Source organism: Vipera berus, assembly GCF_964194415.1.
Source record: "Vipera berus genome assembly, chromosome: 1".
Classification (NCBI taxonomy): domain Eukaryota; kingdom Metazoa; phylum Chordata; class Lepidosauria; order Squamata; family Viperidae; genus Vipera; species Vipera berus.
The window spans coordinates 278285029-278312492 of record NC_138202.1 but is presented as its reverse complement, the minus strand read 5'-3'; the positions used below and the strand labels follow the sequence as shown (position 1 = coordinate 278312492).

At 38.3% G+C, this 27464-nt stretch overlaps 1 protein-coding gene across 1 annotated transcript in view; it reads right to left on the bottom strand.

Moving 5' to 3' along the window:
• TULP4 (TUB like protein 4) overlaps window positions 1–21090 on the bottom strand; it is an 87091-nt gene extending 66001 nt beyond the window's left edge. The window contains exon 1 of the mRNA XM_081314550.1: window positions 20907–21090. The gene's annotated coding sequence lies outside the window, so the exon portion shown is untranslated. The remainder of the gene's footprint in view (window positions 1–20906) is intronic.
• Between the last annotated feature and the right edge of the window lie 6374 nt (window positions 21091–27464).

Sequence of the window (27464 nt, the reverse complement as noted above, 5' to 3'; positions counted from 1 at the left end):
TGGATGCTACAAAGTGCACTGCACATCCCAGACTAAACTGAGTGGCAAGAAGTCCATTATAACATACGAGTGAGAAAAAGATATATGATTTAGACCCTAGGGGTGTTATAAATAGAATGCCCTGGCTGTTTCATTCTGCAGAGGTAGAGCATCTTCATTATCTTCCCCATTATTAAGGCTTCTTGTGCCTGCAATAAAAGCAACAGATCTATCCAAGTCTTGTCCTTGACTCTTCTAATGTTAGCTCCTAAGCTGAGTTTCTAGAGGGAAATTATTGCCACATTCTGAGTGAACCTTCAACACTACATAGACTGAAATCTGACATATTTATATGCAGCATATTCTCAGCCATGAATAGTACTATGCTATTTGTTGAAAATGCAGTTAAAAATTATATGTTGCAGACTATGGATTTTAAATAATGACATGGATAATAAAGCACCATTATTTAGATATCAATCCTGAGGACAAGGAAATATCCTTTCTGCTGATTAATCTTCTAATCAATCCCTCTGGCCTGTATGTCATCATCAAAGATAGCAGGTTTCTTTTTAGTATCACTGCACCATGAGAGCATCTCCATGCAAATACTGAGAATGCCTGGAGAACTTCTAGTAAGCTAAGATGTCCTGGTGATACAGAGAATATTACCTCTAGTATAATTAGCCCTATAACGTTTTGTGGCAATATCCTGTCATTAAATCTTTAAGTATTAAGCAAATCATCTGATTGTATAAGAGAAAATTGTACTGCTATTCCACATTCTCTTACCCTAGTAATAAAGTACCTACTATTTTTAAACCAAATGTTCATAAAATAGGGAACCATCTGTATAAACAATATCTAGTAAGACATTGGTCCATCCAACAAGCATAATAACTTAGAATTTGGGGAACCATATTTCCTAGTGGATAAAAAATGCATTCTGCTTGTCCAAAAAAGAGGAGCTTTCCATCATGAAAATGGTATTTTTTTAAAAAAAAACAAAAAACAAAACCCACTGGCCCTATTATAGGTAGTTCTTGACTTATAACTGGTTGTTTTACAACTATTGGAATTTATGATGGAAAAAACAAAACAAAACACCATCCTTTCAAATGAATGAGTTTGCTTAATGACTATGGCATTTGCTGAATGACTGTCATGATAAAGGCCAGAAAATTACTTCTGGTCACATGGGTGCCTTGACTTACAACCGTAATGACTTACAGTTGGATTTCCAGTCCCAATTATGGTTGTAAGTTGATGACTAGCCATAGCAGCAATTAAGGGAGGCTTTGCACATTTAAAATACAAATAGATTACAAGGATTTTTAATGATAATTTGAATAGGTACTTCACACTTAGAAGATTAAAAGACTTGACCTTATCTGCCCATGATAAACAATTAATGCCACTTTGGGGGGCACTAAAAAAGCAGTTACTTTCCAATCATAAAAGAAGCACTCAGCAGCAGAGTTTTTGATACAACACTCTAAACACAAAATGGTATGAGAAATATTCCAGTCAGACTCTACTGGGAAGCATGTTTCTCTGTTATGCGTTTTAGAAAACTTAAATGAATCACTCAAGACCAGCAAAGGCATTCCAAACTAACCCAGCAGGAAAACCCTATTTATTTTGAAAATACTTCAAGATCTTAAAAAAAAGAAAGGAAAAAAGAGAAAAGATACCCTACCCCTTATGCCTGATTTTCAGAAAAATATAGAGGCAAAATGGGGGAACTTTGAATGCATCCAAAAGAAAGAGAAACTTTATATTGTCTTCCCTTCATCAAATTCCTCTAGCTAATTTTTTCAAATTGGGTTAAGCCAGAAAGGGGAGAATGTTTATGAACTTTCCCTTTGATTAATATTTTTCAAAGGAAACAACCTTTATGACCCTATGTTCAGAAAAATAATTATCCTCACTGCCCCCAAACAGCTGGAACCTATAACTAGCATGCTAGCTTCCAGGACATGTTAACTATCAACATTTACTCTGGATGAATCAGCCTAAGGCCCGTGAGGCTTGCTTTGTCTGGATCTAGTGCCATATGATAAAATACATCAAATCCAATTCTTACATTTTAAGCATAAAAGAAGGGTTAAGAATTGCTTTTATGAATAGCTACTCTGTACTGCTGTTTACAAGATTTATAAATGCCTCACTCCAAAGGCTTAGAAAGGTGACTGTGAATAATTTGTGGTGACAAATGTTATAGCTTGGTTTGTTTTATTGTCCACTGAAATAAACAAATATGAAAAACACCTTCACAATACTGCTTAGACACACAGAACTGATTTTGTTCAAAGCTCCCTGGTTTATTTCTGCAATTACCTTCAGAATAAATAAGGTTTCTTAGATCAAGTTATGATATGAAGGAGATGCAAACCCCTAATAGATATTTAAAATATATGAGAAACTATTTGTATGTGTGTTAAGGTTATCTAGTAACATACCAGGAATTAAATCAGAATGCCTGAGATATGGTACTTTTTCTAAATGACATGCTTAGTTTCATAAATTACTATCACAGGGGACAAGTGATATATAACATGCATCGTGACAAACACTGTTGCTTATGCATCTGCATCAGACTGCAAGTATGTATGGGTGGCATTTGTTTCATGGCATCATTCTGCATGTAGTTTCATTTTAGTATAATCTTGATTTGTTATTGATGCCCATGATTACACAGATCCATTTCCACATTTTCTTAATAATAAGGTACAGTAATCAGTTAATGGAAATATGTTGCATAGAATAGATGGCAAATTTGGTGCTGTTATTTTTCAGATAGCAGATGTGAAAAGTTTACAATGGGAAAAATATTACTACACAAGATAATTTGGTCTTTCAGTGGACTTTGTCTCACACACACTGCTGATTCCCCAAGGCGCTTTTTTACGAGGCAACTGGACTTTCTTGTTTTTCTTTGAAACCATTTCACTTCTCATCCAAGAAGCTTCTTCAGCTCTGACTGGATGGTGGGGAATGATGGTGATTCTGATAGGATAAGCATTATTTTGCTATATGACAATTGTGATGCTATATGATAATTTTCAGTCTGTTAATTCTCCTGTCTTTGATATAGTGAGGGGGAAAATTATTTGATCCCCTGCTGATTTTGTATGTTTGCCCACTGACAAAGAAATGATCAGTCTATAATTTTAATGGTAGGTTTATTTTAACAGGGAGAGACAGAATAACAACAAAAAAAATCCAGAAAAATGCATTTCAAAAAAGTTATAAATAGATTCAAATATTGTTTTTGTTCCATACAAAACATTATGATAATATTATCATGTCATAAACAAAATGAATCACACTTTTTAGTTTTGACCAGTAGTCATAGTGCCTTCAAACTGTAGAGGCTGACTCTTTTTCAATCAACTGTTCTTGAAAAGATTTCATCTTCTATTGCAGGGGTGTCAAACTCAATTTCATTGAGGGCCACATCAGCATTGCGGTTGCCCTCAGGGGGCTGGGTGGGTATGGCCAGGGTGGGCATGGCCTACTGGGTGGGCGTGGCTAGAGTGTGTATGGCCTACTGGGTGGGCATGGCCAGCTCTACATCGTTCGCATCAAGGGTGCCTATGGGGGCCTGGGCAGGAGTGGGACAGATCTGAGGGTCTCTGGGCCAGGGCCAAGGCAGTGGGGGCCATTCCCTCACTGTTTCCAGGATAGCTTCACGGGCCACATGAAACCACTTTGCGGGCCGCATCCGGCCCCCGGGCCTTGTGTTTGACATGTCTGTTCTATTGGAATCATTCAGGCATTACTGTGGTCCAGATGATGTCAGAACTTTTGCCATCCTCACACTATGAACTTTACAAGGAGCTCAGCCAACAATGTACCACACATAACTATCTAAGATTATTTAGGATTATCATAGCATAGTATTTGCCTCCCAGTAATTCAACATTTTATTAAGTGGGGGGTACCCCAAAATGTTTTTCAAATAAGCACAAATCTACACCCTAGTAGAATGGTCCAGGGTCATTCTGTTGGATCAGCAAAGAGTTATTGAAGATCCCAACTCATAAACAGTGAAAACTAAATTTGAGAAACTCTTTTAAGTATTATAACCTTGCAAGTTCTGATTAATCATTGGTAGAATAGACAGGTGGTCATAATGTTGGGGGGGAGCAAAGTTTCATGATAAATCTGAAATAAAGCTTCATTGTTTGCAATAATCACAGAAATACTAAGGCCTCGCCTCTAGATAATGACTGGCTTAGCTGTTTTTCCATCTTAATCTTGCACTTTATTCTCTTTAGAAATCGTGGTAGAATGTATATTAGATTGAGTAGCTACTAGACAATCAGTGAACTGGGTTCTCCTCCTTTTTCTGTTGCATATGAAAACAAGAAAGTAGTTGGGTGATTGAAGAATACAATATGTGGCTGATAAGCCATCCAGTCATCTGTAACAAAATCTCAAGCTAGCAGAGCTTCTTTGCATGAGCAAAGAAGATAAAGAATAGGAATGCTTCCTGACAATGTGAGTTTGTTAACATAACAAGCTCTTTGTCATTTCCACTGGCAAGCAAGGAGAGCAATATATGTTCCCATGATTCCTGAATACCACACGTAGACCAATGAGTTTTTTCAGTTCAAAGTTCTGTAATGCTGATGAGAATTCCTATAACTGGAAAGGAGCTAGTAAGACCACTGTCCATTCCTCTGCTCAATGCAGGAATCCAAAACTTTTTGAAAGTTGGTGACCAGCCAATTCATCAAGTAAAAGGAGTTTACACCTCCTTTTACAATTGGTTCTGGGGCAAATATTTTATATCTCTTTACTAAGACTTCCATGGAAAACGAAATCCAGCTTGAGAAAAGTATAATCAAAATGCTCTCAAAAAAGGATGCATATGAGTGGATTATTTTAATTTGCCCTTTAATGTCAACTGTGAGGGAGTGCATGGGCACAAAACTCCCAGAGGCCACATTCTGGGACAAGTTTCATTTACATGAGCAGTACAAAGTGTTTGGGAGAGATAAGAAGTGCCTATTAACCCTCTATGAAGCTTTTTATTTTTTTGCTCAGAGTACACAACTAGCAAGTCCACCTCGCTCTGCCATTGCTCATCAAACACTTTGCTAGGGTATCATATACATCTGTTGCGGTTTTCTAAGTAGATTGTATATCTTACTCATCCACCAAGAAAGTACTATTCACCCAATGTCATGGCAAGGTGAAAAACTGGCTATGTGCATGAGCAATGGACAATACTTGGACGGTATGCTGAGGCCAACCTCTCTTTATATAGGCAGAGCCCATCTGCAGGCTCAAAGGGCTGGATTATGGTTATTTTATTACTTATTATTTATTAAGCAAATGTATATAGGTGCCACTACATAACTCTGGATGGCTCACAAGATTATTATTACATTTAATATTCTTCCTCTTCATATATATGTAGCCCATGGTTAATAACCATTCATTCAGTGACCATTTAGATACAAAAGTGTCCAATGAAAAGACTTATACTCAGTCCTTGAAGCTGCGGCCATCTTAGTGTCCCCACGTTCACATAATCGCTATTTGGGCACTTGGTAACTGGTTCACGGTTACAATGGCCATAGCATCCTGCAGTCATGTGATTACCGTTTGTGATCTTCTTTACTGGCTTCCCAAAGGGAAGTTAATGGGAAGCTGGCAGGAGGTCACAATGGGTGATCAAATGACATTGGCCTAACGACTGCACAGGGTTCATTTAACAACCTCAACTGGCACAGCAATCGTAAGTTGGTACAGTCATGTGATGTCGCACTTTATAACCCTGTCACTTAGTGATGGAATTCCCAGTCCCTATTACCATTGTTAATCAAGGATTACCTGTACCTATTTTTTACTTTCTATCCTATTAAAAATGGAACACTAATTTATTTTATTTATTTATTTATTTTAATTCCATTTATATCCCACCCTTCTCCGAAGACTCAGGGCGGCTTACAAGCTTAGCAGTAGCCTTCATTCTATGTATATGCCTGCTTATTAGGGCTTTCACACACACCCCAGCGGCATTATTACAAAGTCAGCTTAATTGCCCCCAACAATCTGGGTCCTCATTTTACCTATCTCGGAAGGATGGAAGGCTGAGTCAACCTTGAGCCTGGTGGGATGCGAACCTGCACTAATTGCAGGCAGCTGGTGTTACTTAAGGAGGCATGCCAATTTTGGGCTATTCACTGCTTGAGGCAACCATATTCAGCCTGGCTTACCAAGCCAAGCTAGATGTTTCTGGTGCTTTTCAGACTAAAAAGCCCATCTGAACAAGAGAGAAATTGAGAATCTGCACCAATTCAAAGGAGGACACCTAAAAGAACCACACATCAATCCATATGAAAACTGGTTAAATTTAGAATCTCTGCACCCAAGGATGTTTTATAAAGCAGCCTTTCTAATCCTGATACCTCCTGATGTTAGATCTGTTTCTGTAATCTCTATCATAACCAGAGGCAATGTTATCTGAATCTGAAATCCAACCTTACTTCACCCTTATGGCATTAAGAAATCTAGTGACCTGGTTGTTCTCCCAGGCCTTTTGAACAAGCTGATTGTAGAACTTTATTTTTGTTCTTTTGTTTGTCCTAATTTGATCTAGTTTTTATTACTTTGCTCTTCTTTGCCTGTTGTATTTTTATATGTATTTATGTATACTTTGGTAGTTAGCTCCCCAAAGATCTATGAGAATCAGGCAGCCTATAAATTAAACAAATAATTGAAAGACATTATATCAGGAAGTCTGAATTAAACATAGTATGTTTAATAAGATAGTTTTCTGGTCCTACAACTCTTGAAGAATTCTGCTGCTGTCCTTTCTTGTTCAAACTCTGCCCTAAATATCATCTTGTCTAATCTTTAAAATTATTTTCCAGTCCTAAGCTTTTTCTTTTTCTAGTCTCTCCATTTTAGGCATTTTTGATGTCCAATTGACTATTCTTATTGTCTCAGGACTTATTTCATCAACTGTTCATCTCCTGTAATGCTGAAATATAAACTTAATTCACACTTTATGCTAGGTTATGAATAACTGTGAGTTATTAATACTGTGAGCTAAGGAGAAGGAGGGTGGAGGAGCAAAGTAGCTAAGCCCTTGCTGATTGCACCCTTTTTGCTTTTAAACTGCCAGAGGCTGCTGGGAAAAGCTACAATACTGTGAGTTAAGGAGAAGGTGAGTGGAAGAGCAAAGTAGCAACCCGCGCACCGTTACATATAACTAAAAATCAAAAATAGTGGTGGTACATTCAGGGCAAGTGCATCTGAGATTCCTTTCATCTCAGCATATCTGGCTTAGTTCAGTGCAACACTTGTTTTGCAGCTCTTTCGCAGCACTCTTTTCAAACTGGGAAAGTGTCCTATCTATACACAAATCACTCTACAAGGACAGATTATTCATCTAGGGTCTGTAGTCTGTGCTCTTCAGGCAGAAATTAGGTGTTCAGTTCAGCCCTCCTACTCTACTGAGCCTCCGCGCTATCAGCCCCCTCTACCGCAAAGATCCTGCAGGAGAAGGGCAGTGTGGACAACCGTGGGATCTGGCAAGGTGAGAGCTGTGAACCATAAACCCAAAGCTTTCGCTGTGTCCCTGCATAACAGATACAGTGCCCTTGCTGACCTTAATAGGGACATTAAGGAGACAGGTAAAGGTATCTGTGATAATAACTCAAATAAGCAGGGGATCGTGGTCCAAGATGAAAAACTTGTTTTTGACAGGGAGAAGTGTGAATCCGGCATTACACACCAGTCATGCAAGAACAGAAAGGCATCCAAAAAGAGAAGCCACCTTCTGGTTGGTGATTCAATTATAAGGGATGTAAATTTAGGAAAGGACACAGAGGTTTTGAAAGAGGTCAGGTGTCTTCCAGGTGCTACTGCCAGTAGGGACAAGAAGCATATTTCCAAAATAATCAAGAATGCCAGCAAGGACTGTGATGTGGAGGCTATTGTACATCTTGGCACTAATGATCTGTCCCAAAAAGATGTACTCTCTGTGCAGAATGATTTCCAGAGCTTGAGGCAGGAACTCAGCAGAATAGACTGTAGGCTCACTTTTTCAGAGGTCTTACCAGTGTATAAGGAGCAAAATGGAAAAGGCCAGCGTATAGCAGAATTTAATATGTGGCTAAAGGAGTGGTGTAAAGGAGAAGGCTTTGGTTATATTAGTCACGATGTCTGTAGCTGGTCCAATGAAAAAATGTACAAAAGAGATGGTCTGCATCCATCGAAGAAAGGGACTGAGTTACTTGGCAATAAATTCACAGCTTTTCTGGAGGAATATTTAAACTAAACAACGGGGACAGTGAGTTAATTGATACAGAACATCACTGTCCCTGGCAATCTAAGAAAATAGGGGAACTCAGGCACCACACAAGTTATGTAGCAAGTGAACACAGGGTCAGTCATAAAGAACTCAAATGTCTATACACCAATGCACAGAGTATGAACAGTAAGCAGGGTGAACTAGAAATTCAGGTAAATAAGGGCGGATATGATATTGTTGCCATTACGGAAACATGGTGGGACAAAACCCACAAATGGAACACACAGTTAGAGTAATTTAAATTATTTAAAAGAAACAGACTAAACAAAAGAGGAGGTGGAGTTGCTCTATATATAAGAAATAACTTTATCTCTACAGAAATAGAGCACAACAATGATTAAAACTGTAAACTTGAATGTATTTGGGTCAATATAAAAGGGGGAAAAATGACATTGTCATAGGTGTATACTATAGGCCGCCCAACCAAGCAGAGGAAATAGATGAATGTTTTGCTAGTCAGCTAACTAAGGTATGTAGGAAGCACATCACAATAGTAATGTGGGTCTTTAATTACCCTGATATCAACTGGGAGACAAACTCTGCACCAAGTGGAAGATCAAACAGATTCCTGACAAACCTAGTAGACAACTTTCTCTCCCAAAAAGTAGAGAAGGGAACCAGGGGATTAGCCATATTGGATTTAATTCTCACTAACAGAGATGAAACGATAGAAGGTGTTGAAGCCACAGGAACCTTGGGGGGAAGTGATCATGCAATATTGGAATTCAACATTCTGGAAGCACAAGCAATAGAACACAGTCAAAGTAGAGTCTTGGACTTTAAAACAGCTAATTTCAATAAACTTAGAGAGACCTTGGGAAGAATTACATGGATGAGAATCCTAAAGGGGAAAACAACTAAAGAAGCTTGGGAAATTTTGAAAAGTGAGATAATAAAGGCCCAGTCTAGCACAATACCAACAAAGAAGAAAAATAACAGCTCTCAAAAGAAACTAGCATGGCTGCATAAAGAACACTCTGATAAATTGAAAGATAAAAAAGACAAGTATAAGAAGTGGAAAGAGGAGCACATAACTAAGGCAGAATATCAGCAAATAGCCCTTGCCTGCAAAGATGAAGTGAGGGAAGCTAAGGCTCAAAATGAACTAAGGCTTGCGACCAAAGTCAAAAATAACAAAAAAGCTTCTTTCAACATATAAAAAAACAAGAAAAAAGTTAAGGAAATGATTGGTCCATTAGTGGGGGAAAGTGGCAAAAAGGTGACAAGCAACAGGGAGAAAGCAGAACTATTTAACTTGTTTTTTGCATCTGTCTTTACACAAAGGGAAAAAACAGTCCAACCTACCAAAAACAGTGTCATAAAAAAACAGAATAGAAACAAAAGTTAAGATAGGCAAGAAAATGGTAAGTGAGCACCTGTCCAGCCTAAATGAGTTCAAATCACCAGGACCTGATGGATTACACTCCAAGGTTCTCAAGGAACTGGCAGATGTGATCTCAGAACCACTGAACTATATTTTTCAAAGATCCTGGAGCACTGGGGAACTACCAGAGGACTGGAAGAGAGCTGATGTAGTTCCCATCTTCAAAAAAGGGGAAAAAATAGATCCAGGAAACTACAGACCTATCACCGTGACCTCAATACCTGGGAAGATTCTGGAAAAGATAATCAAACAACAAATCAGCGAACACCTTGATACAAACAAAGTCATCACTAAAAATTAGTGGACCAGAGGAATGCTGTAGATATAATTTACTTGGACTTCAGTAAGGCATTTGATAAAGTAGATCACAACCTACTAATTGATAAGATAGAAAAATGTGGGTTAGATAGCATCACCACCAGATGGATTCGTAGCTGGCTGACAGGCCGTACTCAGCGTGTGGTCCTCAATGGAACTGCATCTACATGGAAGGAAGTGTGCAGTGGGGTGCCCCAGGGCTCTGTTCTGGGCCCAGTGCTCTTCAACATCTTCATCAACCATTTGGATGAGGGGATAGATGGGGAACTCATCAAATTTGCAGACGAGACCAAGCTGGCAGGAATAGCCAATACTCCAGAAGATAGGCTTAAGATACAGGAGGATCTGGACAGACTCGAACACTGGGCGCTATCTAACAAAATGAAATTCAATGGTGAAAAAAGCAAGGCTCTACATTTACACAGGAAAAATCAAATGCACAGGTATAGTATAGGTGGTACCTTGCTCAATAGTAGTAACTGTGAGAGGGATCTCAGAGTCCTAGTGGACAATCACTTCAATATGAGCCAGCAGTGTGCTGCAGCTGCCAAAAAAGCCAACACAGTGCTAGGCTGCATTAACAGAGGGATAGAATCAAGATCAAGTGAAGTACTAATACCACTTTACAGTGCCTTGGTAAGGCCACACCTGGAATACTGCATCCAGTTTTTGTCACCACGATGTAAAAAAGATGTTGAGACTTTTTTGTGTATATCATAAACTGTTTATTTTTCTCCAACAAATTTTCTCCTCCTATTTTCCCAACAACAACAACCCTGTGAAATAAGCTGGGCTGAGAAAAACTGACTGGCCCAAGATCACCCAGTTGACTTTCATGGCGAAGGCTAGACTAGAACTCACGGCCATCCACTTTCTAACCAGGTGCCTTAACCACTAGACGAAACTGTAGTTATATAAGTTTCTACTTTTTATGCAAAGTGCACAACACCCTTTGTAAGCTATTATTCTAACTGTGATATGGAAAAGTCCAATCTGTAGATGACTTTGATATGCAGCTGAAACTGAAACCGTATTTCATTGTTTTCCATCAAAAAAGAAGTAATTCAGATACTAAAGAAGATGTATACAATCAATAATACCGGTAATTGAATTCTAAAATGTCTGAAGGTCACCAGTTAGGGAAGGCAGTTTTATAGATTAAGAGCCCATACGACAAACAAAATAAATACCTACAAAGAAAATAACAATATTATTTTATTATATTATTCATATCTCATCTCACAGTTAAAATGTTGTATACCTTTACCAATTTAAAGAATCTATTGTCATTGTAAAAGTGATTCTGTTACAAATCACAAAAGAACCAATTTATCTATATGTTACAATGTTAATTAAAAATACCTAAAGAAGAAAGGGAGAACTTTAAAAGATAACTGGCATCTGAAATCCAGATCCGCGTTATATGTTTCGAGTAAGTTTCAATCAAATTCACAAGTTCCATCTATATTTGGTTTTAAACTAAATCATCCCATAATCTGGTAAAAAGAGCAATTCTAGGGCTTGTCACAATGGATGCTATGATTTACTTCCCAGGAAAGCAGAATGTTTTAAATATAAAATAATACGAGGTATAGTTTCATTTCTATCTGCTTTCTTATTGTTCTTGTGTGCCCCTGCATGTACACACACACACACACACACACACACACACACACACACACACACGTTAGTCAGAATACAGCTTTCCCCTTCTTTGCCCATTTAATTTTTGCTTCTGAAATCCTGAGAGGTAAAAGTAGAAACCCTTCCTTTTTTTAGGATCCATTACTAGTAGAAGCTCACTTTGAATCAGAGCTACATTTTCTAGTAATCCACAAACATTCTCCCTGCCGGAAGAAATATCAGATCAAGCAGTTGCACAACCCAGAAAACACAAAGCAAACATCGAAACGTGTCATTTTTTTTCCTTTCTCCCCCTCTTCCCCGCTGCACAAGAAAGGTATAATTATCTAAAATCACATATACAGATACTTGCAACTTACTAAGGGTCTTTGGCAATGAGAAGCCTCACAACGAGACACTCACTGGCATTTTAAAAGAGACTTGAGTTCTAGTTAGCTAAAAATGTAGTGATAAACGGGTGGTGAATGGATAATTTTGCAGAAAAGTTGGAACATTAATGAAAGGTGCTTCAATTTTACCAAAGACTCTAAATTTGCTTATGACACTTAGAAACTGTTAGCTCATCTCCCCACACAACACATTATCCAAAGAAGTTAGCTATTATTAACTTCTCCAGACTAGAATGCTCATTGTCTTGAACAATTGTCATTCTTTCCAAGATTGCAAGAGAAGCTGTGTAACCATGAGGGCTGGGGGTCGGGCAGAAACTGCCTGATCATTAACCTCAGGCTAACTTCTGTTTCTTGCCTCTTTAATACCAGTACATAAAATATATGAAGGATTTCTTATGACTGTGCACTCAGCATTTCCTAACCCAGCATCCTCCAGAGGTATTAATCCACAACTCCCAGAATTCTCAACAAGGTTAACCAACCCTATGTTACCCTGTACCCTCGCCTTTCAGCGTTTTGATATGCTGGATCACAAAGTGGAAAACCCCATTAAGATATGTTGTGTCATATAAATCCAACTAATGTGATTACTGAATATCTCAATGTGTGATGGAAACCTAAGAAATTGAATTCAGAAAACCATGAATCTATTAAACACACACACACACACACACATATACACACACACACACATACATACACACATATGAAAACCTATAGTAGTGGGATGCTTATAAAATCAAATTTTGTAAGCATCATATATAGAGAAGTAAAATGGTATAATGTCAAACATAAAATCAGCACATTAATAATATAAAAGTGAAAAACAAACCTAATATAATCACCAAGCAGTCTAATAAAATACCAAGTTTCTAACATATATTAGGAATTTAATACTGTTAATATAAAAGATCAAGATAAATATAAATATAATACAAAAGAGTTTAATAAAAATTTAAAGAGTTTAAAAGACCACGGAGAACAAACAAGTATTATTGCCAGGCCAATTTCTCTGAGAAGTGTTCATAAACTCTGGAGTAAATTTGTTGGAAAGGTGACTTTGAAAATTACCTTAAGGCACAGAGAATAAGAAAAGTGAACTATCATGTTTTTCCACCTTCTTTTCTGAATGCTACCTTTTAAAGAAAGTATGAATTTACATCCATTTATTCTTTATGAGGATCATTGTAGTATTTATCCTGTTAGATAAAATAAACAAGTTAAAAGATAAGATTCACGCTTCTGTTGCTAAGCAGTGCAGTCATTAAGTAAATCACACCTGATTTTATTATCTTTTTTGCAATGGTGAATCACCACAGTTTTTAAGCAAATTACATAGTTAAGCAAAATTGGCTTCCCCATTGATTTAGAATGTTGGTTAACAAAGATGATAAGTCAAGGACACAGAATAAATTATATATTTTATTGACATCATCACGCTTGCTTGGTCATTTGGCTGACACTCCTGGCTTCTTTGATTGCCTGGCTTATAACATATCTGCTAGTTTTCCAAGTGCAACACAACAGACTCCAGAGAAAATTCTACATCACACAAATTCTATTGCAAACAGTAGGGGTTCAAAGAGAGCATAGAGACACACTCTTAATTGCATACAATGCAAGCCAAGGGAGAAACAAGTTAGCTAAGCAGGTGAATTATCTCTAACTAAGTGTTGCCAGGACTACAAGATAAGACTCAGTGGAGTAAACCATGTTTACTACAGTCAGTCTAAGACTGCAATTTACCATTACTGTACTGCCTACGGCCATATTAACCCTTGAGAATTTGAAACCGACAATTAATTGTATGCCATCCTCAAGATACTGTTGTCTTCCACAACATGGTGCTGAACTTGAACTGATGATTCCCCTAAGGGTCAGTTGTGTGAGTTATTATGGTGCCTTGGTGGGGAGGGTATGTTGCATTTTCTGCTGGTGCTTTTACTGGTTGCTTGTTGTTGTTAGCTGCAAAGTCGTGTCCGACCCATCGCGACCCCATGGACAACGTTCCTCCAGGCCTTCCTGTTCTCTACCATCTTCTGGAGACCATTTAGGCTTATACCTACTGCTTCAGTGACTCCATCCAGCCACCTCATTCTCTGTCGTCCCCTTCTTCTCTTGCCCTCAATCTTTCCCAGCATTAGGCTCTTCTCCAGTGAGTCCTTCCTTCTCATTAGGTGGCCAAAGTACTGGTTGCTATGCGTTACCTAAGATCACTCTGACAGATAGGCAGCCATATAATTTTTTTTTCCATAAATAAATGCTTTCTGCTTCATGCTACAATGTTGGTCACTTGATTTTTGGTGCAATGTGTTCTGTGAAGGAAGTTTTCATGTATGATCATTAAAGCTTCACAGCTTTATCTCCAGCTTTATCTATTATACACGCACAACATGCAGACACAATGCATACTGCTGCAGTGATTGCTGTTTACAATGGATTTAATATTTAAATTATACTTCAATATATTTGTACTCTTTACCACAAGCTATTTTCTTCCAAGGAGAAGAGATATGTAAACAGCCAATTAAAATGAAAACATAAATCTCTTTACACTGTTTTTATTCCGTTCTGGGCTACACACATTATTGGAACAGTAGTGTTTTGAAACCAACCAAAATTATATTTTGAAACTTCTTGACCACAGATGTTTGCATCTCAGGCTGGCGAACACTTTGTTGGGACATTGGAAGCTATTGGAAATTAAAAATACAACTAAAAAGTTAATTTAATGTGTTCAAATACCACCCCAACTGAAGGAGGGAAATTGCCATATAAAAAGTAGGCCACGCCAATTCTGATCTCATTTCCAAGTCATTAGCTATTTCTGGTCAGGTAAAGAGGAGAATCTTTATTATCCATTCTTATAGGAGAGAAATCCACTTGAAAAACTGTTCTATCACAGATTTGGCAAGGGCTACTTAATTATTAAAAGGGATGTGGTGGCTCAGTGGGTTAGGACGCTGAGCTTGTCGATCAGAAGGTCGGCAGTTTGGCGGGTCGAATCCCGAGTGCCGCGTAACAGAGTGAGAGCCTGTTACTCATCCCAGCTTCTGCCAACCTAGCAGTTCGAAAGCATGTAAAAATGCAAGTAAGAAACCCAAGGAAAAGTCATGTGTCCATAACTAGCCCAGAGGTTACTTAATGCTGAAGGATGTTGTGATTAACAACACAAGCTTAACTCTTTCATATTTGCATACAAGGTTAAACATAAAGGGTAGAGTTTGTGTTCCAGCATTTGCCTTCTTTATAGTCCTCAGGGGATACCTGCTGCCAGCATCAAGCTCCCTTTGTCCAGTGCGCTCCCACAGGGAGGGTCTTCTCAGGGTACCACCGGTAAAAGATTGCCGGCGGACGACACCCAGGGATAGGGCCTTCTCAGTGGGTGCGCCTGCCCTTTGGAACCAGCTGCCAGTGGAGCTTAGGACTGCCCCCCGACCTTCGTTCATTCCGCCGGGACCTGAAGACCTGGCTCTTCGAGCTCTCTGGCCCAGGCTGAGAATTTTAATTTTAATTTTAATTTTAACTGGGGTTTTATTTGTTCAGGGACGGATATAATTTTTTTAATTTGTTTTTAACTTTTGTATTTTTGTTTTTAATCACCCTGTAAACCGCCCTGAGTCCTTCGGGAAAGGGCGGTATATAAATGTAATAAAATAAATAAATAAATACCCATCCTTGGAAGAAATCCCATTTTAGGATCTTATCCAGGATATCTTTATAAGATTTGTTTCACTTTTCTTTTGTTTATTACATGAAATGAAACTTGTAAATTAAAGTGTGTGGATTAGCATACTGTGCAAAACTCATCCAACTGTGGTTGATTCAATAAACCATGGCTGAATAAACCAAAGTTGACCATAATGTATGATTCTACTTTTTAAATGGTGTTAATCTCAAACCTATTTAAGCATGATTTTGAAAACAACATTGATCAAGTTCAAATGAATTCACCAACAACTTTATTCACACATTACAATTAATAGAAGAGAACCCAGAAAATTTACCGGAGCTGTTTATACATCTCTTTACCTATACCTATATATCTACCTACATCTGTCTGTCTGTTTTCTGACTTACATTATCTATCTATCTATCTAAAAATCCACTACTACTGTCTTAACTTTTTTATTTTTATTGTTGCAGTTGATTTTTATTGAGCAATTCATTTTTTTATGGAAACAGTAGGGCACTAAAACTTCAACTGAGTAACAAGTAAAGAACAGCTATATACATCCTCACAGTATGGGGAAATGCAAATAGGACTGTTCAGTATTAACATCAATTTTCCGTAATCTAGTACTGTATCTACCAAATGGATTAGATGGATTAGCGTTCAATAATTTATTTCAGCTAGAGATTATGGGAGCTATAGTCCAACATATCTGAAAAATGCAGATTGAGGGGGGAAAAACCCTTATCTACTTCAATTTTTTTAAAAAAGCAACCATCACCATCATCTCCATCATGCCATAAGGTTAAATTCAGATAAATAAGGACTTCCTATAGTTTCACCTTCTCACTGTGAGAAGAACATCATGGGGCTGTACCTCCTAGTCTGTGGGATAGAGATCTCAGGAGATTTAAGGTGATAGGTGGAAAAAGCAGATGTAAAAAACAATTTTTGCTCTTTCTTTTTTGTTATAGTATATTGCTAAGATAATCTTTACACAGCATATGTATACGATAAATTCCTTATGTGCTAGAATCTCCAAAATAATCCTAACAATAATTCTATATTAGATCCCAATATTGTCTTCAGAGTGTGACAGACTTATTTAAAGCTATTGAGTGACTTCATGATTGAAGTGAGATATGAACTGAGCATATCTCATATCATGCTCAACTCATTCTCAATCATGCTGTTACCATCTCTCATCTTAGGGTTAAACCAAACTATTCATCTTTTTTTAAAAAATCAAGATATTAGAAAATACTAGACAGAAAATGCTAAGAAAAACCCCAGGGACACTATTGATAGTAGTGTCACACTCAAAGGACAAATATGCACTTCTGTGCATGCCAATTTATTGCACAGAGAAATTATGTATCATAATTATGAAATGGCTTATAAATCTAAAAAATGAGGCATCTAATAACTGTACAAATTATAGGGATGGATTTTGATCTAATAGTGCTTCTTAAACCTTATCCCTTAGCCCCTGAAAATTTTATCATTTCTCCTCTATTCATATAACTGAATGTGTAGTAAAAATGTGATCTTAAGAACTAGAAATTTCATTTTTATTCTTCATAATTCCTTTACTGCAATCATTATCATTATTCTTAAATAGCTTTTGCAGCTACAGTTATTTTTTTCCTAAATGTTAGTTGCAACCCAATTGGAAGTGATAAAGCAGAAAATTATATGGTACAGAAGAAAAGCTGATATACAAATTTGTGGAACATCCATGATACATTTCCAATTTATATACTATATATACTCCCTACTGGATGTTTTTCTTGTTGATATGAATTTTATTTTCTCATCAGATAGAAGTAAGAAGTAGAGTTCCTCAAGAATTGGTATAGATGATTTTTAACATGTTTGTGAATTATCTTCATCTGGGGTAAAGCAGAGAATTGGCAGACCACACTATACTATTTAAAGAGGTCTAGAAGCATCCCTTGACACTGGGTGAATGGTTAACCAAATAGCTAATGCAGCCAAAATCAGTTAAATATAAAATGAAGCATATTGTCCTTCCCACCCCCAAGACCCAAAACCTAATTTGACATATACAGTGATGGCTTCTGAGCAGGTTATAATTAACTGGAAAAAGATCTTTAGATCACAGTGGGTAGCACAGTGGAGATGCTGACTAAGTACATTCCACATTGTGGAAAATGTAGACTTCATGATAGGAGTCCTTAAGAAAGGGTTAAAATATAAAATGCCAATAATATAAGGAAAGTATACACAGAGTATAATTAACCTTGGGAATGCATTCCTATAAGATATGGTGATTGGCCATCAACTTGGTTGCATTTAAGATCGGAATATATAAATTCATGAAGGACAGGTCTAGCAAGATCTAATAATTTTGAGATTAGTGTTACCTCCCAGTTGAGGGAGGCTGCAGAGAACCAGTGGCTGAAGAGACGAATGTGTCTTCTCGTATTTGTGGGCACCATGAAAGAGAAAACATGCTGACTGGCCATGCCTGAACATGAGGCTGACTTATGAACTATTAAAAATAAAAAGGTGCTCTTGCCCAAATTTCAACTGTAATGTTTGGAATTAAGAATTTATCTCGCAAAGATTGCCTTTTTCTCAGCTTCCCAGCATGTGACTTTGTTCTTCAGATCACTCAAATCATTAAAAGAAACATTGCCCTCTAATCATGAAAAAATGCATTAAACTTCAAGAAAGTTCACCTTGACTAAATATGGCTTAGCATTTGGAAAGATTACATCATCATTTTAGCCATTTTCGCTTCCAATCCTGTATCAAAGAAATGGGGCCACTTTTTTTTAAGTGACTAAGCATATATACTTTCAAGGAAGATCAGGTCTATAGCAAGTCAGATAAACCACTACCATCAAAAGACTACAATTTCCCAACAGCCATGCTAACAGTATTCTAACAGTATGGACTTAATTGCATAAGGTTAAGCTGTCAGAATAAGTATTCTAAAAAAAATTCAAAATCAAGATACCAGAATGCCAAGAAACCATAGGTCACCAATTAAACTTCTGGATTAGCATTCAAGTCCTTAGCAAAGGTGCTTATTATTCAAATTAATCTGAGATGGAAAGCAAATTATTTCACAGCTAAAAGAAAAATGCTGTAATCATTTTCAGTGTGACAAGTGTTTTATTTATTTTACATTATTCTACAATGGGACTGACACTGTGATGGGGTAAGGAGATATAAAGCTCTTGTAATCTAAAATCTTAATGAGTCAGACTTTGAAAGGGTATCCTAATGGATCTGGAGAGTATTGAATCTGACTTATACAAGCACTTAAGAAAACTTATATGGCTCAAGAAAGGACATTTCTGGAATAAACAAGATTCATTATGGTAAAAATAAAGTTTCCTAACCCAACTAAATCATACTGCTTAAATTCTGGAGAATCTCTTATGATATTGTGCTTGGTGCTAAAGAGATGTTATCAAACTTCGGTCTGGATTTTTCACTCCACGGACCGGTGGCTATAATCAGAGGGTGGCTATAATCAGGTTTGTGGTTTTTTTTTAAAGAAAGTGTGCTTAATACAGTGGTTTTCCTCTAAAAAGTACAGCTATTCTCCCTGAATGACCTTTTCCTTCCTATTGGCTCCAAAACAGATCCAATGCAAATACACCAGACAACAAAAGTCAGGGAGAAGAGAGGGGGGAAAAAGCCTGCCCAGTAAAAGATCACCATGTGATCAAAATTCAGAAGCTTGGCAACTGGTTCATATTTATGACGGCTGTGGTGTCCCAGGGTCATATGATCAACTTTTGCAACCCTCTGACAAGCAAAGTCAATGGGGAAGCCAGATTCACTTAACAACCGGGTAACCAACTTAACAACTGCAGCGATTCATTTAACAACTGTGGCAAGGAAAGTTGCAAAATGGGGGCAAAATTCACTTAAATGTTTCACTTAGCAACATAACTTTTAGGCTCAATTGTGGTCGTAAGTCGAGGACTACCTGTATAAACAAACACCTAAATCTAAATATGACTTGCTTTGGGGTAAATCTGTTACAGGAGATACAAAAGATACAAAAGTGTTTATTTTCTTCCCCCCCCTCCCCACATCACCTAAAGCTCTTAACTTCCATACATTGAGCGGTGGCGGCCAGATAGCACTTTGCAATACTGGACGTCCATCCTCAAGCTGAAATCCAAAAGTAGGTTTTAAGACTCAACCTTCCTGAGGAGGAGACAAGGTGTTTCAGAAAGAGAGGATTCTGCTGCAAACCTGTTCTCCCCACCCACCCTCTTCATTTCCTTTTCCCTTCCCCGTTCAAAAAAGGGGGGCCCATTAGAGATGCTGCCTTTTCTTCAACATATCCTCCGGGATTGAATAGACCCGGGTGTGTAGACAACACACACACACACACACACACACACACACAGGGCGGGAGGGGAAGAGAGGAGAATGAGATCAGGCAGCCCATCAGCATAAAAGGACACAAATCCTAAACTACCAGACTCCCTGCGCACCACCTGTACCCCCTCCCATCCTTCCTGCCACCCCCACTCCCGGACCCCAGGCACTTCTTCCACCCACTCCTCCCGGCCAGCCTGCGTTTGCAAGACTCCACGCTATCCCGGACTCTTTTGCCCCACATCGCTTCCCTAATCATTACGTGGGTTCGTGGGGGGGGGGTGTAAAGGGAGAAAACACCGATAAAAAGCAAGAAAGCAAAACAGCCGCTCATCCTTCGCCAACAGCCGGAGCATCTGACATAAAGGCGAGGGGAAGGGGAGGAGACGGGAGTCGTCGGCTCCCACCCGAGAGTCTCCCGCCCAGACGCACGGATCCTGCATCCTCCGAAGGGGACGATGAGATGAAGGGAAGGGAAGGGAAGGGAAGGGAAGGGAAGGGAAGGGAAGGAAGGAAGGAAGGAAGGAAGGAAGGAAGGAAGGAAGGAAGGAAGGAAGGAAGGAAGGAAGGAAGGAAGGAAGGAAGGAAGGAAGGGAGGGAGGGAGGGAGGGAGGAAGGGAGATGGGAATGAGATAGAGAGAGGAAGGAAGGAAGGAAGGAAGGAAGGAAGGAAGGAGCGCGACAGAGCCCAGTTCCTATATAGCAACACCGAAGAGGAGTGGGCAGCTGCAATGAAGGTGCTGCTGCTGGTGCTGCTGCTGGTGGTGATGGGGGGTGGGTGGGTGGGGGGGAAAGAAATGAATGCCTTACCTCGCCAGCAGACCAGACAGGCAGCGCCAGCTAGTAGCTGCTGGAACTCGTCCGGTGAGGCTTCCGCCCTCCCTGCGTGCCTGTCGCTCCTCCCGGCAAGCCCAGCGTCCAGCGTCTGTCTGTGTCTCAGGCTCAGGTCGTGCAGCCGCCGCTGCTGCTGCTGCTGCTGCTGCTGCTGGGCCTGACACCCCTTTCACGTGATGCAGCCACATGACCCAACATGTTATTTTTCCCCCCTCCCTTCCTCCCACAACTCCGGCTCTGTCCCCTCCCCTCCTCTCCTCTCCTGTTCTGCAGCAGGCGAAGAAAGGAGCTAGCAAGCCGGACGTAGCCAAACGCCCGTGCCCTTCCCAGGCCAGCCAGTGGCTCAGACCAGAAACACCAAGGCCGGCGAGGGCTTTTGCACGCCCGTACAGAGGGGCCGTTTTCCTGCCTCGGCCTTCGCCAAGAAACGCTTCCTGGAGGGGGCTTGGGGGATTGGCGGGCTAGAGAGCGGTCGTATGCCGGGCTCATCGGGTTCGGCCTTCCAAGGCCTGTGCCTGGCACGACATTTCAGAGTTCCCGATTTCGTTTTTAAAATGAAAGAAGGCCGTTTCGTTGCTTTATGTGGCGAATCGGTGCATCGAAGATTGACCCTTCAAAAACGATGCGATTCAGCCTTGTTTATTACCTTGAACACCTAAGATCCCAGATAATGAGTTTTGCGTTACGTTTTTGGGCTATTGGGTGGCGATCTGGCGTTTGTTTTTCCCCAGGAGCAGAAAAAGTAAATTTAGTACGCTCCCGAACCCATTCATGTCCACCAGAATTCATCACGGGTGGTGGAAAACAAAGCTGTATTGTGCAGTAGGTCTGGAACTAGTCTATGGAATTATTCTACTCCATGCCTGTCTGGTTTTCTGTAGGTGAACTATATATTTGGGGGCAATTTTTTTTTTCAGGACAGTGTGGGAGGCTAAGTCAGACCTAGTTGCTTTTAGTCAATCAATCAGATGAAATCTGATCAAAGTAATAGTCATTCTGAGTGCCATCCTGGAGGAAAGGTAGGATATATATGTTTTTTTTAATTGTTTGCTCAATTCACCCAGTTTATACAGCCGCCCACTTGCCGGACAACTCTAAGTACCTAACAAGGATTAAAAACATTAAATGCAAAGAAAAGTGATCAAATGATAAAAGCACAATGAAATAAAATGTACTATGTTGTGAGCCAGATACGCAACTCATATAATTTACAGCTGGGCCAGCATCTAGAACCAGGTATTTGGAGCCATATTGATACCGGCAAGGTTAGGACTAACCATTCCTATTCCCAACCTGAGCCAATCCAGGATACCAGGATCAATTCAGAAGAATATCAGAATCAAAATCACTTGAGAGATCAAGAATGCTTAGTTGAATGTGCTACAACCAGACCAGACCAGACAGACAGAAGTCATCCACAAGTATAATCAATGGCACCTCAGTACTATGCCCAGGATTGAAACCCAACTGAAAGGGATTATGTTAATCTGTTTCCTTTAGAGCTTCCTTTAGCTGCCCCTTGACCATCTTCTCTATAATCCTCTCTAAAAAGATTGGAGATAGTTTGGAAATTATCCAATGCTGTTGAGTAAATCAGTGCTTCACAGGAGGCATATTGGATCTAATAAACTGGTGGCCACATCAGTACCAGACTTGTCCTCCAGACTTAAAAACTCAAAGCTTTTTCCGGGTAGTCCAAGACAGTGCTTCAACTTACCTCAAAAAGATATGAAAGTCGGATTCAGCTCAAACTGTATTCAAATGACCCCTATCTTATCAATTGCCTAAAATAATTGTCACAGCAGCCTGCAGATGTTCCTCTGACCATTCTGTAACAGGGACAGGTCACTTTGAACAGGGCTGCTGGCCAGTACTCTGCAGATTTACTCTACTGCTCTTAATGCTGCCATTTGGTCCTTAACATAGACTTTTAAGTATTTCCTTCTCTGTCTCCAGCGATACCCCAGGCATCTTTTCTGTTGCTTTGTTTCCAAAAATTCTGAAAATCAGGGAATCCCCTGAAATCAATGAACAGGAGGGGACCACACAAGCTTAGTCCGATGGAAAGCCAATGTCATCTCATTTCAAGTGAGTCAAATTGGGTAACACAGTATCAGGGAATTCCTCAAGGTATTTATGTTAATGATCTGACCATGACAGAGGACAGTTATTAACATTTCCCAAGTTCAGTCCATTACATATAGTGCTCCAAGATAAAACACACCTAAGGTGTGACTCCTGAAGTATTGGATTTTTGATGGCTAGGGTAAGATCATGACCATGAACTCCTGAGCCTCTTCAGACTCTGTACCTAGAGATCAAAGGTTAAAATACCCCAGTTGCATAACCCTGGGAAATTCTACCTATAACCTTGCCATAAAATGAACAGGAGGGTAAATACAACAGCAGCAAATCTATCTATTATTATCTATTCGAACAAGCCGGCCTGGTCTGATGGGTTTGGGGTTTTAAAATTGTTTTTAACTAACTTACTTCATCGGGCACAATCATTTAATTTTAAATCTTGTATCCTGTATTCTTATTTTTATTGCCCTGTACACCGGTATATAAATCAAATAAATAAATAAATAAATCTGTTCCCTAGAACTTAACTTCACAAAAAATCACATATAGTAAGATGGATGGATGGATGAGGAGATAGAAAGGCACCCTTACCACACTCAAACATACCCCATACCATCACCCATACCAGCCTAGGAGACAAAACAATGCCATTTCATGGACTATGATGCTGTGAGTAGGATGTTGTGATAGTTATCTTCATTGACAGGAAAAATATTAAAATTTCAGAAACAAAAAAACAGTTTTAAAGAACTGCATCAGGAATACACACCTTTTATTTAGGAATAAATGTACAGCTCTCTGGATTTTTTTAAGCAATCATTTCTCTGAAGGAAACATGTTTTTAAAAATCTCTCTGGACTGTGCATGTCCATCGTTGATAAGATTATTCATTGATTGTTTAAACTCATTGAAAAGGAAGATTTTTCCCCCCTTACAAACAGGCAAAGGAGAATTATGTTTTTCTTCGTTCCTTTGGTTCTGGAAGCATAGAAACTAGTACTTTTTTGTAATGAAAATTGGGAAATGTGGGGGTTTATCCAGAAGGGCTATGAATAAATTCCCTCCCCCCTCAGAAATACTTCTCATTATTAGGAGTGTTTGTGGAAGAATTAGCTATACCTGTCTAGTGTTCACCTGGGAGAATAAAGGGGTAGGACCCATGTAAAAACCCAGCCATTCTGGGACCAACTGAAGAAATGGAGTAATTTTGGATCCATCCAACGCCAATCTGATTGCACCTCCAGAATTCTACAGTGAAAAGATGAAATTAAGAAATTGCTACAAATAGCAGAGACCTTTCAATTCTTATTCCTCTCTTCCTCAAGGCAAGGGAATTGTATTCTTAAGACATCATTTTTGAAATAAAAAAATTGCCTTAATTATTTATTTGAAAGAACAGATGTTTCCCCATCTTTCAGTTTTTTCTCAGTGTGTGTGTGTATTTAATATTTAAATATTTTAAATATTTTAAATTATTTAATTAAAAGTTACATCAACATATATATCACTAGTATGCTGCTATTCTAGTCTTTTTTATCTATTTTTCCACAAGATATTGATTGCCTGAATTGCGACAAACCTGCAAAATTGGCTTTAGAGGTAAGAGGGCATTAAAGAAATGTACCTAATATATGCTAGTGAAAAGCAATAACTTGGAGATATTCCATCAAAGATACCACAATCAATCATCTATAAATAGCCTTATGTACCGGATTTGGAATATGTTATAACTATATTGGATTGAGCTGCAAACTAGTTAGGTACTTTGTGTTGAAATTGCCCAGAATGCATTTTCTGCTAGTTGACTACTATGCTATCTTCATTCTTCATATCTTCTTGGCATTCCGCCACCATGGATTCCACAACCTTTTCTCCTTCCTTGTCTATACTATTCCAGTTGATGGATAGTCTTCCTGAGATGAACCAAGTTCTTGGAGGAAACGTACGATCTAAAAATTTCTGTATTTGGTCATTTGTGAAAAACTTTAAATCTATCAGGCTTAGGAAGGGCCTACACAAATTATCATAGGAGAAGTAGGCTGAATGGTGGTGACAAACAAATTTATTGGTGACCAGAAACTCACATGGATGTATAAATGAAGTCACCAATTGAGCTTGACTCAGAGAAAACTTTACCTTTAAATGTTATTACACCAAGTTTGAAACACAGAGTTTAAACAAACCCTTAAGTGCTTAAGTGAAATCTGCATATATGTCTTAACTAATTTTCTAACACGAAACGGGCATAATATAAATGAAATCTTGTATTTCATTACTGTCCAATGTAAGTACTTTCCAATTAATTTAACTGATTCTAACTTCTGAGGAAAGAAACATTTTATAGATGTACACAAGTTATCAACACTTTTAGTCAAACTTTTGTGTTGAAACATTTTTGCCTTCAAAGCTACAGAATATTGCTATGACTTTCATTCCTTTCCAATTGTTTCCTATCTTTTCTGTGGCAATGGCAGAGCAACAAATGATTTGTAGTTTTTTGCATAGGTGTATTATCTCGTATTGATACACATTTATATAATTTAAATTTGAAATTAATAACATCTGATACAGTACAGAGGTAAGAGGTTTTCATAAATGCAAGTGATTTTAATTTTAATGATAGGTGCTGGAACCCAATCAAGATGTGGAAATGGAATTGGGGACAGGGAGATGGGAGAAATTCATAGGAGAAAAAAAACCCAAAGGAATAAAACCTGAACTTTGGTGATAGGAAAGTAGATATTGCTCATTTAGAAATCCTAGGAAAAATACCATACCACAATATGACCTATCATATGGCTAGCTCTATTTTAAACAATTCTCCTATAATAAGTAAGGAGTCTCTCTTCATACCAAATTATTTGTCCTCCAAATTCTATTGTGCCATGTATTTTGGAAGCAAAATTTATCTAAGTTAAGAAAAGACACGCTAACAGCTCAATCAACTATCAGAACTAGAAACATGGGCATTACATAGTGCTAGAAACATAGATATTACATAGACATTGCCATTCATTCCAAAGCAGCTAATAACCTGAGTTTTAAAAGAATGAATGTGTGACTCACAGATATTCAGCGACTTTTAATAAATTGGGTAAGAGCTTTTCGTCCTGGTAAGTTTCCTGTGACAAGACTGAGGCTAAAAGATGTCTAGAAATAGGTCTTACATCAGATGTAAAAGATTGGATATAAAGCAAAAAGGAATCAAATATCAGAAAAAGTTTTCTTTTTCTCTTTTAAGAGTTATTCATTTTTCTTCCAACCATGGTAAGAAGTGAAAGCAAAAATGACCAGAAGTATTGTAAAGAAAAATTATAGGAAGGAGAGCAAATAGCAATGTGATTCATTAAGCAGAGCAATGAGGCTTGAATCTATTTGAAATATCTTGTCACCATTAGGCTGCTAGTTACACACAGTGCAGAATCTCAGACTGCCAGCCATAAAATGGGGACACTTGTGACTAAGTTATTGTTCTAAAACTTGAAGATAAAGCATATTAAAGTGGTTCATGCATTATAATTATGAACTGTAATCGATCATGATAATCAGTTGATTAATGGTGTTCTTTTTAAATTAAAATAAAATCTTTGGGCACAGTGGAAGAATTTTTAAAAAAATATTTTTTACGCTTACAGAAGCGGCTTAAAATGTTGTTTTTTAGATTTCAGGAATTAGCTATATAGTGGTCAGTGTAATAATCCATGTGATTTACTAAAAATGTTTAAGCACAGATGATATTATGTACATAGCATAATTCTAATCAGGAATCAATAGTTTCCAGAGTCCAAGTTTTTCTCTCTTCCAAATGGTATAGCAGAATTTAGCAAAATTTTTAGGTAGCAAATTCCAACATAAAATGCAGTGAGGGCCAAATATATGTACAGTATTTAAAAATCTTATGTGAAAAGAGGCTGTGTGAAATTTAGTGATTCTGTATGTACAGACTTAACTTTGGACACCCCTTGACCCCCAACATACGTGCCAGGTGCTATGCTACTGATCACCACAGGAAAATGTTTATCCTCTCTAAAAGAAACCAAATGATCTCAGCCAGGTTCTCTTTGTGCAACAGTATGTAGGCTTCTAGTAAAAGGTAGCAAACTTAAACTGGAGGCCTTTTTATCTCTTTATAGCCACACGTTCCATTAATCCATTGTTTGTTCTAATGTATAAATATGACATTCATAAAATTCAGCTATAATCAACAGACCATGAATGTGGAAAGCAAGATCAAACAAACTACATTATGGTTTAACTGCTATGTCTAAATTCAACATTCAACAAAACTTTCACAGTGTTATTTTTCAGTATTTCTGGCCAATTAATATATTTAAAGGTAATAAATCAAGCACCTGGTGGAGAAGACAAAGGAGTATAATTATCTTTCATAAACTATTTCAGAATATTTAGAATGAAATGAATAAGCTCGCAATAGTTTATGTTTTTTAG